Source organism: Aythya ferina (genome assembly GCF_964211825.1).
Source record: "Aythya ferina genome assembly, chromosome: 21".
Classification (NCBI taxonomy): Eukaryota; Metazoa; Chordata; class Aves; order Anseriformes; family Anatidae; genus Aythya; species Aythya ferina.
In genome coordinates this window covers 4,515,655-4,523,410 of record NC_140319.1, presented here as the reverse complement: position 1 = coordinate 4,523,410, position 7,756 = coordinate 4,515,655, and the positions used below count along the sequence as shown (strand labels likewise).

General features: G+C 46.3%; 1 long non-coding RNA gene across 1 annotated transcript; it reads right to left on the bottom strand.

Moving 5' to 3' along the window:
* On the bottom strand, positions 1 to 2,399 carry LOC311422353. The gene is made up of 2 exons (XR_014685294.1): positions 2,040 to 2,399; positions 1 to 666 (listed from the first exon to the last, which is right to left on the bottom strand). It is a non-coding gene; the product is annotated as an uncharacterized lncRNA (long non-coding RNA).
* Between the last annotated feature and the right edge of the window lie 5,357 nt (positions 2,400 to 7,756).

Here is a 7,756-nt window from a genome sequence, read left to right as displayed (position 1 = left end):
AGTAGCATCTCCTTCTACCCAAAAGCATCATGGAAATCTTTAGTGTTGATTGGAAGAATAAACATTTTTAAGACAGCGATGGCTGTATCCACTGAGAGTTGTCTTACTGTTTCACCCCAGTCTTACTGACGGGGGCAGAAACAGCCAGATGTCCCACCGGGTTCACACCATTACAGCCACAGCTGAGCCATAAGCAACCTGTGAAACAAACAGCCTAGCTGCAGGCAGTCTTTGTACTATAGAAAATGGCTGTGAAGAGCAGATATCTCTGGGGAGCAGGACAATATCTTTATCTGAAGAAGGATCTTTGCAGATTTTCACAGCAGAAGGCATTACGCAGCTTGTCAGGACCCCAAGCAGCACTTTTTTTTTTCCAGGGACCTAACCAGAGCTTCCTAAAAGGCCTCTTGCAGCAGGAATAGCAGAACAGAAACCGTTTTAAAGGAACATCCATCATTGTCCTCACACCCAGGAATGACTCATATGGCCTTTGCTAAACTGTGTAGAAGGGATGGAATTTATTGCTTGACTCTGGAAGACCGGATGACTGAAGGGAGACCAGGCTAGGAGCCAGAGTGGCATCCGCTTGGAAACTGCCGTGCTCTGAAGTAGACAAGATACTTGTGCGTAGCACACATTCTCCTCCGATCTAAAATAGTAGTTGTCCTTTAAAAAAAAAAAAAAAAAAAAAAAAAAAAAAAAAAAAAGATGAACAAAGCTATGGTAAAGGGCCTGTGCACTCACATAAACAGGAGATGAATGATGTACAATAGGGCCTAGGTATCAGGAAAACAAGGACTTGCTTTTCAACTGCAAGGACCATTTTAATTTGGAATGGATTTATGCTAAATCCTTTTGATGTCAGTGGCAAAGCTTGATTTAGCGATCGCGGTCTTGGCCTGTTTGGCCTTAGCTCAGGAGCATGTTACATTTGGATTTATTATATTCTCTGATTTAAACACTCACATAGGTGACCTCTTCAAAGAACACCTGCGTTAGCTTTGTCTGTTGTTATCACCAGTTTCAAGGCAGTGTCCCTGAAGGGAGAGTATGGGCAGAAAAAAAGGAGGAGAATCACAAAGCTTAAAAAACTAGTGGTTTGCTTTTCTCTTGGCAAATACATGGGCAGTTATATAGTACAGGGAAAAAAGAAAAAAAAAAAAGTTAAAATGTGCATGTTCTCTTCTGTTTATATCTGAAGAATCATACCCATACAATTGTATTGAACATGGATATTATTTCAAAAGAAGCAAAGTGATACTGTTTGATGGTTCCTGGCCAAAAACAAATTCAAAACTTGCATTTTGTGGGAAATGTCAACATTTCAACATTTTTTCCAATACTGCCGTTTTTAAGAAATCCCCAAATTCCTGCTCCCGACCAGCCTTTCTGGCCAGCAGTATTAGACACAATGCCAAAACCCAGCAGAAAGAGTGTCTTTTAATAGTGTATGCACACCATGTTTACAAAACCTGCACTCTGTTTTTAGTTGACTCTTCAAGAGGATCTACAACTTCCTCAGCATTTCATTTCCAAAGGTCCTCCACAGGCTTGGGGTATTCCAAGCTGGCTGCGGGCCAAAGCAACCATCAATCAACCATGACAAGAAGTTCCCTTCTCCTCTGTGTTACTTGCCCATGACAGCATTTTGGGGAGCATAATGTTGTCATTGTATGTACACCGCTGGTCTCTGCAGGGTCCTTTCTTTGGGGCTATGATCCCAAGGAGTTTTTTTAAATAACCGTTCTGTGGAAAAGGCTTGCATACTCCATGTGTACCCATGGAGCCTGCTCTGCCTCTTCACAGTGGTGCTGTGAAGTGAGAGCAGTGATGAACGTGACAGGGAACTACTTTTTAGCACCATTTTGCTGATGGTCTTTATTAGGATGCAAAATCCAAGATTAGAGCTTTGGTCTGAACTGGACTGTCCTATGGATAAACCCTGGAACATATACAGGGCAACATCTGGCTGGTAAACCCACAAAACAGATTTCTGTAGGCCAGGAAAGTACACATAAGTAATGAAATACGTGTCCTACCATGGGATGTGAAGCTTCTGCCAAAAAGATAGCCTGTCTCAGGGCTGCCGGGTGCTTCCTCCTCCAGGCATTGGATGAGATCTGCTGATTTTCCTCTAGGAAGGTGAGGCGAGACTGGCCAGGAAGCTGGTGCCATTACAGCTGTCTCAGGAATTTCCCCATTCCCTGAGCAGCCAGGGCAGAGGAATGGGGAAGGGAGGGGGAATGGGCAGATGGATTTTCCAGGTAACACCTGGTGAAAGAGGGACGACAGAGTCTCAGTCAGAACAATGAGTTTGTTTTGAGCTGCTTGTCAGGAACTGACCTCTTTCCCCTCTCATCCTCTGAGCAAGTGATCCTCGGGGTCCTTGTTTTCTGTCTGCCCTCCCTCCCTGAGATGACTCTTTCCTCTCACTCGAAGCAGTGACGCACGCGGTGTCCATCAGGTCTCCCTGACGTCAACACCTCTAGGCTAGGTCCTTGCTGGTGTCTCTTTGGGTGTTGAAAGCCCCTGAGGGTGGACTCTGGTTGCGGAGGCCAGGTTAGAGTAACTTCTCTCTTAAAACCAGTGCTCCAGCTGCCTCCTCTTGCAGACAACCCAAGGTTTTTGGCAGATACGGTGGCTATGTGAGGGCAGACAAATTCCTCCTGAGCACTTTCTGCAGGGCATGCGCACTTGGGAGGTCAGTTGTCGCTGCTGCTGCTGCAAGGAGAGGAGGTGCAACACTTGCTTGGGTTCTGGAGAAGGAAAATGCAAGTGCAAGCCTGGCGGGGAGGATACAGCTGCATCCTCTTGAGTGTACAGGCTGTAGCGGATACGGCCCTCCCTGTCAGGGACCTGTTGCTGTTCCACTGGCTGCTTTCTCCGGAAGCCGTAGCTGTGATACACCCACTAGGAATGAATGTTCCTCACGGCCTCTGTAATCAAAATATGATCTGAACCCACAGTTACAGCATGTCCCCTACCCACAGCCCCTGCTGAAATCCCAGACAAAGCAATAAAGCGTGGGTAGATGGAAGGGAGCATGACAAGGACAGGCCTCAGGCCCTGCTGTTCACACATATGGTTCTGAGAAAGGTCCCATTGCTGTGTCTACCATTGTGGCATCCACCGCATGTCTGCCTCCAGCCTCACAGTGTGGATGTGCCTGCTGGGTCCCACAGAGCACGCAACAGCAGTCTATCACTGCTGTGGGATTTCAGTCTGGCAGGTTGGGATCCTACAAGGCCAGTCTGCTGGCTGCTAGCCTGGGCTGTTGGATTAAGGCTGCAGTAGCACTCCATTTCATGAGTCCTACCAACATAGTAGCCACTGCCATATCAACATGAAGTTGTTACACCCCTTAAATGTGCCAAAAGGACCAAGTCCAGAGTCTCAGTGCTGCTCCCCACAGCTCAGCGACATCGGCCCTCACAGCACAGCTGTGTGGGCAGGATGCCCTCAAGGGAAGGGCTGATGTGGTACTGCCTCCTCACATCCTCCATCACCTGAGCAGCTCCCTCCTGCCCTCACAGCCTTCTTGGCAGGCCCTGCTCTCCTCTGCCGGCTGCCTGAGGGAGAAGGACATTTCCCTGCCTGCCCACAGCTGCAGCCTGGTGCTGCCGCCATGCTGGGTCCCCTCAAGGTCCCACCCTGGCTGCTGAGGGCTGGGGGAGCCATGCCCAGCACAGATGTGTGAGGGGCTGTAGACAAAGTGGGCAAACCCCTGTGCTTGCCTTTCCCATGGCATGGGAGATGGGTATGTTCAAAAATAAGGTGTGTGGGTTTAGCTGTGAGGCTAAATCGCTGCCTGGAGCAGCTTCCCAGTGGCCCCCTCAAAGAGAGGCCTGAGGGAGAGGTGTAGGCTCAGCCTGCGTTGTGTGAGGGCAGGTGAGACATCCCCATGGTCCTTGCTGGTCATAGTGCCTGGACATGGTCTCACAAATCATCATCTTCATCCCCCCAAAAAAAAAAAAATTCTCCTGGGAAGAGGCCTGAAAGATAGTTTTCAAATTTTATGGTAACTTAAATCACAAAGAAGGGAAAGGGGCTTTTCATTTTCTACATTTTACTTTTTTTTTTTTTTCTGTAAAACTTGGCTTGGTTCTAATTAGGTGATGCAAATTCTTCAGATGAACTCTGGGTCTGACGGGGATATAAGGTTTTACAGAGCCCGGCGTGAGGTTGTGTGTTTTGTACCTTGTCTCCTAGCAGCAAAAACCACATGGATGTGAGAGGCTGTTTTATGATCCGCCAGGGCTGTTGTTGGACAGGCTACAGTGAGCAGAGTTATTCCAACCGCATTGGAATTACTGCTCCTTCCCTCCCTCCCTCCTTCTCCCTCTTCCCCCCTTCACCTTCATTCTCTTTTTTTTTCTTTTTTATTTTTTTTTTGTCACCAGGCAAGTGTGAGAGAGGATGGATGCTTTTGCCCTCCTTGTGCCAGAACTCTCTCACTTGGCATCTGCCTTCTTCTCATCTTCCTTGCAAACCCTTTTCCCTTGCTGGCTAGGATTTCACCAGGAATTTCTAAAGAGGCAGTGAACTATGTTGGTTACTCTTTCATTTGCTCATCTCTTCAGTGTTTAAAAAAAAAAAAAAAAAAAAAAAAAAAAACACAAACCAAAACAACTGTGTGCTCATGCTGTGCAGCAACTTCCGTCAGAGGATTTCTAAGCAGCTTGGCAAACATTAATGAGTTCAGCCTCGCAGTGTCCCTGTGTAGGAGGGAGGGCTGTCATCTCTGTTTCACAGCTGGGGAAACTGAGGTGCAGAGAAGCAACAACATTTGCCTGGGCACACAGCATCTCAATTCTACCTTGATCTGGCCTGACTCCCTTCCTGGTGCTTTAAACTGCTCATGTTCGTTCTGGTTTTACCCCCACCCCTCCCTCTTACATTCAGACTGTAATTCTTCCTGTCACTCAGTCTGGTGGCTTTGCAAGTTGTGATTACAGAAGTGACATCTTCCCATCCCCTCTCTGCTATCCCACTCTCAGCCAGTGCTGGGGAGACCTACCCATTGGACTACCTTACTATTTCTTTCTGATGTAAAGGAGCTTTGTAACTGCCACTTCCAGAGAAACTTAGTTCAGATCTTCATCAGAGCATCACAAGAGCCCTCTGTGTTTGTTTCATACCATTCTCCATACAGTGCCTTTGCTCTCCTATCTTCTGCTTGCTAGGCCCATGCAGAAGAGCTACTTATTGACAGATGATCTCGTGTTTAGCACCAGTTCTGGTAGAGCCGTACAGCGTTAAGGGCAGTACTGAATTGTTCACCCTGGCTTTGGAAATATCACCTGCTCAATTATTTCAGCTCACCTGAAGTTCAGTCCAAAGAAAACTGAAAGAACTGTGAGTGTTTCCGTGGGCTTTAGAGGGCTTTGGGTCATAATCCAAACCGCATACTGAAAGATTGCAGAGACTTTTGAGTAAGAACCTTCCCTGTCCTTCCCCTCAACTCATGGGCCTTTACAACACAGATAATTCCCAGTTTCTTCACTCTTTTGCAAAATATAGAGGGGAAAATTCCCAGCACAGGAAATGCAATAGCAGTGCAACTTCCTCTCCATGGAATGCTCTTGACCTGTTGGATCAGCTGCCACCCACGGTGCTGCAGAAGACTGAAATAATGACTCATGGCAGAAGGGAGCAGAAAGCCAGAGGCACGGACCAGGGGCTGGATTCCTGATTACAGATGAGACACTGAGATAGGGCACTGGCTCCAGACAATTAGAAATGCAGATGCAGAACACAAATCATGGTTATGAATGAAGAGCTGATAACATCAGATGTGAAACATGGATGTCCCTCTAAAGACTATGTGTGACCCAGAAGTGCAATGATGAACTGTGTTGATTGCAGAGAGAGTCACTTTCATAACTTTTACCACCTTGTTTGTTTTAGCCGGGATTTAGGCCCTTTGACCATCCGTCTGCCCAAGCAACTACTAGCCCATTGCAAATGAGTCTAACAGAGAGCAAGAGGTTGTTAAGTCATCCAGTTCTTGCAAGTTTCATTGAAATGTCCTGGTCCAGGACAGAGATCCCTTTTGTGAAAGTCTCTACTGGGAAGAAGTGAATTCAATTCTCACCAGAAACCCAAGGATTCAGATTTTACCTCAACACAGGAAGAGCTGCACTTCAGCAGACATGAAAGAATCCAATCACGAGACACACATCCACAAGAAACCAGGCTTCAGTTAGTTCCTCTGTCAGTACAGATATGCCTAGCTGTGGTACTGGATTTTCACACCTGGTTTCTGTAAATACAGGGAATTGCTTGCTTCTTATTATATAGAGAAATAGATTTGACTTTTAGGCTAACACACATATCAGGTGGCTGTTAGGTCTCAGTGTGGCATTCTTTGTGTCTGTATGAATCCTGGAGCAGGAAGAAAAAAAAAAAAAATCAGAAATCAGCTTCTGTTCTTCCTGCCCTTCAGGAGGGGAAACTCTGCATTGCCCATGCCTTGCTGTAAGTGGAAACAGGCTGCTCATGGAAAGAAAATCTGTTCTGAGATGAAACCATCTGGCTCAGCTCAGTCCTATCCAGCTCAGGCTGGATTTACACAAGTTGTTATCAGAACTCTCTTGAGTGCTTGTGTCTATGCTGCCAAGGGTACCACCAAGCTTTTATTTGTAGCAAGGGCTTTATTAACAATGTACACATCCAGGCAGGGATGGGGAGGGCTTGATTGATAGTGGTGATGGCTGATTATAACAATAGCTATGTCCCATTATCAATAAATTCAAGGCCAAGCTACAACATAGCAATCTCTTTCTCAACATAAATACATGTGGCCTGAAGATGCTCTGTTCAGTCCTAGATACAAAGGGTATGAAGGTGTGGAAGACTGTCTGTAGAATGAGCTCTTTCTTTAGCTTCTTAGAAGGCTTTGGACCAGAGAAAACATTTTCATCTATGAATGTCCTCAATGGTAGGGTTTTCAGCTCTGCCCCAGGCTAATTTCTGAACAGTGACAATACCACTTGCATAGAGGGGCTCCTTGTCTCATTGGATCGCCCCCTGCTTGCTAGTGGCATGGAATCTGACCAGGATTTATTTGCTGCTGCTGGAGGAAATGTCTATTATAGGCTTTTTTCCCTGCACAGCCAGTTTACTATGTGTGAGACAAGTCAGGTGACAAGTCAGCCAGAGTGGTGGGAGGTTTCCAAAAGACACAGACCCTAAAAATGTGCCTCTTTTCCTTGTGACCATGAGGATACGTGATTCAACGTGTTAGGGGACTGTGACCCACAGCACTATCTAGAGATATTTTGAATGCAATGCTGCTCTTGTGTGTGCTGGTATAAAGCTGCTGGTTCCTTCCTGGTAATTACAGAAGTACAACTGGCTTTTTTTGGGTATGAATAAATCACCAGGGAAGTGAGCTGAGTGATGGAGAGAATCAGCAGAGTTCAAACCCCTACATCTGCTCCTTGTTTTCTGCCAGGGTAAGACCGCTGGATGTACATACGATACCTGTACAAAGCCGGTGGCCAAATGCCACCCAAGCTAAAGATCAGAGGCAGAAAAATCAGCTCTGCTTAAAGAGAGAAGGACGAGCATGGAAAATCCCCCTAATTATTGCAAATTGCAGCCAAAACCACTTGAAAGCAGAACAGTTCATACTGCTTAGGCAGACTTCGTAGGTTGAAAATGTCACGTTTAATTAGCAAATCACTTTCTCAGAGTCATACAGACAGAGTGGTATAAAACACAACATACGGCCACAGCAAGAGGTGTAAGTCAA